This window comes from Myxocyprinus asiaticus, chromosome 31, assembly GCF_019703515.2.
Source record: "Myxocyprinus asiaticus isolate MX2 ecotype Aquarium Trade chromosome 31, UBuf_Myxa_2, whole genome shotgun sequence".
Lineage (NCBI taxonomy): Eukaryota > Metazoa > Chordata > Actinopteri > Cypriniformes > Catostomidae > Myxocyprinus > Myxocyprinus asiaticus.
Genome location: NC_059374.1, coordinates 41,307,414 through 41,315,224, shown reverse-complemented (window position 1 = coordinate 41,315,224; position 7,811 = coordinate 41,307,414). Strand labels below are relative to the sequence as shown.

At 38.3% G+C, this 7,811-nt stretch overlaps 1 protein-coding gene across 2 annotated transcripts in view; it reads right to left on the bottom strand.

Moving 5' to 3' along the window:
- The window catches only part of LOC127422604 (zinc finger protein 501-like), a 105,822-nt gene that overhangs the window by 29,831 nt on the left and 68,180 nt on the right, over positions 1 to 7,811 (bottom strand). The window contains exon 2 of one of the 2 annotated variants that reach the window (XR_007894198.1): positions 1,099 to 1,230. The exons of the other annotated variant lie outside the window; for it this stretch is intronic. The gene's annotated coding sequence lies outside the window, so the exon portion shown is untranslated. The remainder of the gene's footprint in view (positions 1 to 1,098; positions 1,231 to 7,811) is intronic. 2 annotated transcript variants of the gene reach the window in all.

The following is a 7,811-nucleotide window of genomic DNA, read 5'->3' as shown; positions in this document are numbered from 1 at the left end:
GATGTCTTTTTAATTGTCCTGACTGAACAAAACTTTTGTCACAATGTGTGCACTTGTAAGGTTTTTCTCCAGTATGAACTCTTTGGTGCGTTTTCAAGTGGCCAGATGTAGTGAAGCCCTTTCCACACTCAGAGCACACATGATCTTTAATACCGGTATGTGTTTTCTCATGAACTTTCAAAATGCCCGAAGATGAAAATCTCTTTCCACATGAACACAAGTACGGCCTTGCATGAACATTCAGATGTTTTCTTAGAACTGATGCTGAAATAAAACTTTCACTACACTGATCACAGTGAAAAGGCTTTAGACCAGAGTGAGAGAGTAAATGATTTCTGAAAGTGGGTGCCCATTTAAAACTCTTGCCACACTCAGGGCATGTAAAAGGTTTTTCTCCAGTATGAGTTCGTGTGTGGTTTTTTAGAGCATCTTTATGTGCAAAACTTTTTCCACACTGAGTACATGTAAAAGGTTTCTCTCCAGTGTGAATTCTTAAGTGTGTTTTAAGGTGTACTTTACGTGTAAAACTCTTTCCACACTGAGAGCAGGTGAAAGAGTTTTTGTCTTCTGTTGTTTGAGTTTTGTTTTGTGAGAAATTATTTTCAGTCTCTGCACAACTAAAAAAGGATTTTTCTCCACTTAAGAAATGATGAGGCTTCTGATACTGATGTTCCTCCACCACTTCATTCAGTTCTTGGCTTTCTTCTTTCACTTTTATGATGTCTAAAAATGAACATATTAAATCATTACAAATCAGATCAGGAGAGAATGTGAAACAGACGTCAAGTATCAATTTGTGGTGATTCTAAAAAGGAAAATAACTGATGTACAAAGTTATGTCCATTTAGATGCATTGTTCTGTGTTATTTGTATATTTTCTAACTATAGCTTCAAAATCTGGTGAACTGCATGAAGTTTTGTAACATTAATGTTCCTCAGCAGTAAATAATGAAGGATCAAGAATGGACACCAACCTATTTGTTCCTCAGTATCTTCATGTTTTATGTTGTATGGCTCTAGATAACTCATGTCTTCTTTCTCTTCTTTAACAAACTCCATCTTTTCCATAGTATATCACACAGATTTCAGTTGTCACACCTGGAGATCTTCCTGCTGGTCTGAAGAACTTCTTCTCTTGTAGGATGCTGGGAATATTCACAGTATTTATTGGTGAATTTATTGTAGGAGTGGCTTCAATGCTGTGATGTTTGGAGGCCCAAAGAACCAGATCTGCACAAATTATAAATATAATAATAAAATAAATAAATAGGTCACTGAATTACAATTTTTTATTCCAATTAATACATTTTAATGTTCATTTAATATTCTTAAAATGTATTTATTTATATGCTGTTTGTATATTATTATTTATTCTCATTTAATATGTACATTTAATATATATACACCAATCAGCGACAACATTAAAACCACCTGCCTAATACTGCGCCGCCAAAACAGCACCAACCCGCATCTCAGAATAGCATTCAGAGATGATATTCTTCTCACCACAATTGTACAGAGCGGTTATCTGAGTTACCGTAGACTTCGTCAGTTCGAACCAGTCTGGCCATTCTCTGTTGACCTCTCTCATCAACAAGGCGTTTCCATCGACAGAACTGCCTCTCACTGATGTTTTTTGTTTTTGGCACTCGTAAATTCTAGAGACTGTTGTGTGTGAAAATCCCAGGAGATCAGCATTTACAGAAAAACTCAAACCAGCCCATCTGGCACCAACAATCATCCATGTGATTATCTAATCAGCCAATCGTGTGGCAGCAGTGCAGTGCATAAAATCATTCAGATATGGGCCAGGAGCTTCAGTTAATGTTTGGATCAATCACCAGAATGGGTTAAAAAGTTTATCTCTGTTATCTGGAACGTGGCAGGATTGTTGGTGACAAAGTCTACGGTAACTCAGATAACCACTCTGTACAATTGTGGTGAGAAGAATATCTCAGAATGCTGTTCTGAGATGCGGGTTGGTGCTGTTTTGATGGCATGAGGGGGACCTACACAAATATAGGCAGGTGGTTTTAATGTTGTGGCTGATCAGTGCATATATATATATATATATATATATATATATATATATATATATATATACTCCAACATAATACAAGACTACCTACAATAACATGTGGTAATACGACATGTCACGCATTAAAGCTGGAAAGAAAATACAGAAAGAGCCAAAGCTAATATACAATGAACGACTGCAAATGCTCGTTTTTCTGTTATATCAGTGAATAGGCATTAGATAATACAGCTGGATCACTTTTATTCTACCTATAGAGTGCAACAGTCTTGTTCCGGAAGTAAAAATCCTGTACATTTTGTCTATTGATTAATTGATTTTCAGCGATAACTTATAAACCTTTAATGATAGACATACCGTAAGCTCAGAGGTTGTTCATTGATGGTATATGCTTTCGTTGAAGCCATCCGTCTGCGTTATTTCAACGTAATTGTTTAAAAACGGGGTTTGATAGCGGAATTCATGATAAACAACTACAATACCCATGGTCCATCAAAGTTAGCTACACCAATCAGAGAACTGTGGCAAACAAAGCTCGCAAAACGTGCCTCAGAGCGACCGCCCACTCCCATGACGCACTGTGAGTGACTTTATCGAGTCTGTGTTTCTTCACCCTTAAACTACTTATCTATTTGAACATATCAGAATATTTTGCAAATAAATATAAAATATATTGTTTCTATAATTAGAAACCTAAATTAAATAGCTTTTTTTTCTCCCCTTTTTTTCTCCGTCTTTACTCGCTGAGCTACCCAGGCTCCCATTCCCATTATTTTTTATTAAATTACATCATTTGCAATGCTTCATGGGATTGTAGTTTGTGCCCTCATGAAAGACGGTAAGTAGACAGTCTCGTACTTTTGCCTTTATGTCCAATTTTCAAATATTTTTTTGCCTCAAAACAAAGTTTGTGATATTGTGATTTACCTTGGAGCTGGTTGGTTTGGTTCATGGCTTCCTCTAACTCTTTTACGAAGGATTTTATGAAATGTCTATGGGAAAAATACTTCACTCAGTCATTCATGTGCTCTGAACTCGTAACTACGATATTTCTGACACAAGTTGAAGGCTGCAAGTGATAAGAGAAATAGGAAAGATGATTCGAAAAACCAGGATGTGATGACCGGTCTGATTTCACTTCATCCCCACATGTGCCGTCATTATTAAGAAATATCAGACAGGGCCTGGGTACCTCAGCGAGTAAAGATGCTGACTACCACCCCTGGACTCGCAAGTTCGAATCCAGGGCGTACTGAGTGACTCCAGCCAGGCCCCCTAAGCAACTAAATTGGCCTGGTTGCTATGGAGGGTAAAGTCACATGGGGTAACCTCCTCGTGGTCGCTATTATGTGGTTCTCGCTCTCGGTGGGGTACGTGATGAGTTGTGCGTGGATGCCGCGGAGAATAGCGTGAAGCCTCCACATGTGCTATGTCTACATGTAACACGCTCAACAAGCCACGTGATAAGATGCGCGGATTGACTGTCTCAGATGCGGAGGCAACTGAGATTAGTCCTTCGCCACCCGGATTGAGGCGAGTCACATTGCCAACACGAGGACTTAGAGCGCATTGGGAATTGGGCATTCCAGATAAGGGAGAAAAGGGGAGAGAGAAAAAAATAAGAAATATCAGACGTATATCTGGATGGTGTGATTGACAAATCAGAATAGAGAATTCCAGAGAGTAGTGTAATAAGTGAACATATTTGTTTGCTGTCAAAAATACAGATCAGTATCATGATTAATAAAACCTGCACATGTGTCAGGTACTAATTACAAAGTAATTAATGTAATCTAATTACTTTTTTTAGTAGTGCAACACATTACAATTTAAACCCTTGTAATCAGACTACAGTTAATGTACAGTTAAACTTTTAATTAATTACTTTTAAGTACATTACTTGAGTTATACATATTACTATTAATTCCAACATTCTAATATAATTTGTTTAGAATACATTTAAAACATTAATTTTGTTCATATGTAAATCTGTTTGTGTTTATGTGACCGGTGAATGCACAACAATGAACAAGGAGGAAATTTAGACATTATTTTGAATTAAGCATCAGATGTTAATTATATTGCGATGCTTTCCATACAACACGCTCTTAAAAAGACATCTCAGAGATGTAAGAGTGCTATCTGGGTTGAAGACTATCATTTTATTTTATTTCCTTTAAAATGAACTGTATTAAATCAAGTAAATCAAGCACGCAAATGACGAATTTTGAGTTCCAAAAAAAATCACATTAAATCCGACCTGTCTGTTTATACGAATAAAGGCACATTGGGAAAAAATCAGATATGTATCAGATTTATTCCCACATATTTAAGTGTCACAGATCGGATTTGAAAATGTCAGATTCAAAATATTTGTGTCTGTTCACATTTCATACAATTAACAGATCTGTATCACATGTGAGTGATAAAATCAGGTTTGGACCACATTCAGCTGCAGTGTGAACATAATCTCACATTTACACAAATTTCGATTAAATGACATATGTGGAAACAAAACAAAAATACCAACGCCAAAAATACAATAAATTTAATACAATGGAAGACAAATTCCGACAGTAAATAAATACTATTTTTGTTCCCCAAAACTATTAAAACAGTTAATAATTAAGGGTTTAATGAGACACTCGAACAACCTCTATTCAGATCATTTTAGCCCCATTCTGACTGAATTCATCATTAGATGTAAGTTAAAAGTGTGTATTTGTTTACCTTTTGTAGTATTTGTTCTCTCTCTTCTTCGGATTGTTTTTTGCGCTCGCACTCAAACTGCTGCCGCAAACGCGCACTCCACTGTCGTGAACACAATGAACTAGTCATCCTCAAGGGGGCGCTGTATGGCTAAAGTAGAATTCTACATTGAGTTGCATTTCAATCCACAGCTGCTTGTCTTATGACACTACACTGTTTGAATGTATTAATTCCAGGGACTGTTATCAAGAGTAAAAGCAAGATCTTTAATTTTAATAACACTTTTTGGTGGAATTTAGAATTTCAAAATATTTAAACAATTAAAATTATGTACATTATATATATATAACAGAATCAGAATGAGCTTTATTGACAAGTATGCTTACCCATACAAGGAATTTGTCTTGGTAACAGAAGCTTCCAGTACACAAACAATACAACAAGACAGAGATAATAAAAAACAGAATAAAAATAAAAAAGCGAATTTAAAATATAAGTATATATAGAAAAACACAGTAAGACAAAAAAATAAAATAATATATATATATATATATACACACACACACACACACACACACATATATATATATATATATATATATATATATATATATATATATATATATATACACAAATACAAATCTGTTATATATAGATATAAATAGACTAAACTGTGCATTGCACATAATTATTGCTCAATGGGGCAGTTTTAACTGTTCATGAGATGGATAGCCTGAGGGACAAAACTGTTCCTGTGCCTGACGGTTCTGGTGCTCAGGGCTCTGTAGCGCCAGCCAGAAGGCAACAGTTCAAAAAGGTAGTGGGCAGGGTGAGTGGGGCCCAGAGTGATTTTTCCAGCTCTTTTTCTCATTCTGGAAGTGTAGAGTTCTTGAAGGTAGGGCAGGGGGCAACCAATAATCTGCTCAGCAGTCCAAACTGTCCTTTGTAGTCTTCTGATGTCAGATTTCATAGCTGAACCAAACTAGACAGTTTTTGAAGTGAAGAGGACAAACTCAATGACTGCGGAGTACAACTGTATCAGCAGCGCCTGTGACAGGTTGAACTTCCTCAACTGTCGAAGGATGTACAACCTATGCTGGGCCTTTTTCACAATGAAGTCAATGTGGGACTGCCCCTTCAGGTCCTGTGAGATGGTAGAGCCCAGGAACCTGAATGACTCCACTGCTGCCACAGTGCTATTCAGGATGGTGTGCGGGGTCAGTGCTGGGGTGTTCCTCTTAAAGTCCACTATCATCTCCACTTGAGCATGTTCAGCTCCAGGTTGTTTTGACTGCACCAGACAGCCAGCTGTTCAACGTCCTTCTGTATGCAGACTCATCATCATCCTAGATGAGGCCGATGACAGTAGTGTCATCTGTAAACTTCAGGAGCTTGACAGAGGGGTCCTTGGCAGTGCAGTCATTTCTGAAACAGGGAGAAGTCTAGTGGGGAGAGCACACATTCCTGGGGGGCACCAGTGCTGATCGTACAGGTGCTGGAAGTGAATTCTTCCAGTCCCACTAACTGCTGCCTATCTGTCAGATAGCTGGTGATCCACTGACAGATAGAGGTGGGAACAGAGAGTTGGTTTCATTTAGTCCAGAGAATAGATGGGATGGTGTTGAAAGCCAAACTGAAGTCCACAAAAAGGATCCTTGCATATGTCCCCGGTCTGTCCAGATGTTGCAGGATATGATGCAATCCCATGTTGACTGCATCATTCACAGACCTTTTTGCTCGATAAGCAAATTGAAGGGGATCTAGAAAGGGTCCAGTGTGTCCTTCAGGTGGGCCAGCACCAGTCTCTCAAATGATTATATGACCACAGACGTCAGAGCGAAGGGTCTGTAGTCATTAAGTCCTGTGATTTTGGGTTTCTTTGGGACAGGGATGATGGTGGAGCATTTGAAGTAGCAGGGAACTTCACAATGCTCCAGTGATCTGTTGAAGATCTTGTGAAGATGGGGGCCAGCTGGTCAGCACAGGATTTTAGACTAGTGGGTGAACACCATCTGGGCTCTGTGCTTTCCTTGTCTTTAATTTCCGGAAGGCCCAGCACACATCCTCTTCACAGATCTTAAGTGCAGATTGAATGGGGGGGGGGGGGGTGTCGCAGGAGGTGTTGATGTTTGTGTGAAGTGAAGATCAGACTGGGTATGGGGTGTGAGACTGGGCTTTTCAAATCTACAGTTAAACACATTCATCAGCCAGTGGTTGATTCCCTACAGTGTTGGGGGATGGTGTCTTGTAGTTAGTAATGTCTTTCAGGCCTCTCCACACTTATGCAGGGTCATTAGCTGAAAATGTGTTTTTCAGCTTCTCAGAGTAGCTTCTTTTAGCCACTCTAATTTCTTTTGTCATTGTGTTTCTGGCCTGATTGTAAAAGATTGTATCCCCACTTCTGTAAGCATCCACTTTAGCCTGACGAAGCCAAATATATATATATATATATATATATATATATATATATATATATATATATATATATATATATATATTGGTGAATTGGTAACATATGTACCATTTTTAAAGAAAACATGAGTGAGCAGGCAAAACACATTTCTTTTATTTCTTATGGGATTCATATTCAACTGTAGGTTATAACAGAATGGCACAATCATAAAACAAAACATGGCAACAAAGAAAAAAATTAAATGTCCCCAAAAGTCTGCATACCCTTAGTTCTTAATACTGTGTATTGCCCCTTTTAGCATCAATGACAGCGTGCAGTCTTTTGTAACAGTTGTCTATGAGGCCACAAATTCTTGCAGGTGGTATAGCTGCCCATTCATCTTGGCAAAATGCCTCCAGGTCATGCAAAGTCTTTGGTCGTCTTGCATGAACCGCACGTTTGAGATCTCCCCAGAGTGGCTCGATGATATTAAGGTCAGGAGACTGTGATGGCCACTCCAGAACCTTCACCTTTTTCTGCTGTAACCACTGGAGGGTCAACTTGGCCTTGTGTTTAGGGTCATTGTCATGCTGGAAAGTCCAAAAGCGTCCCATGCACAGCTTTCGTGCAGAATAATACAAATTGTCTTCCAGTATTTTCTGATAACATGCTGCA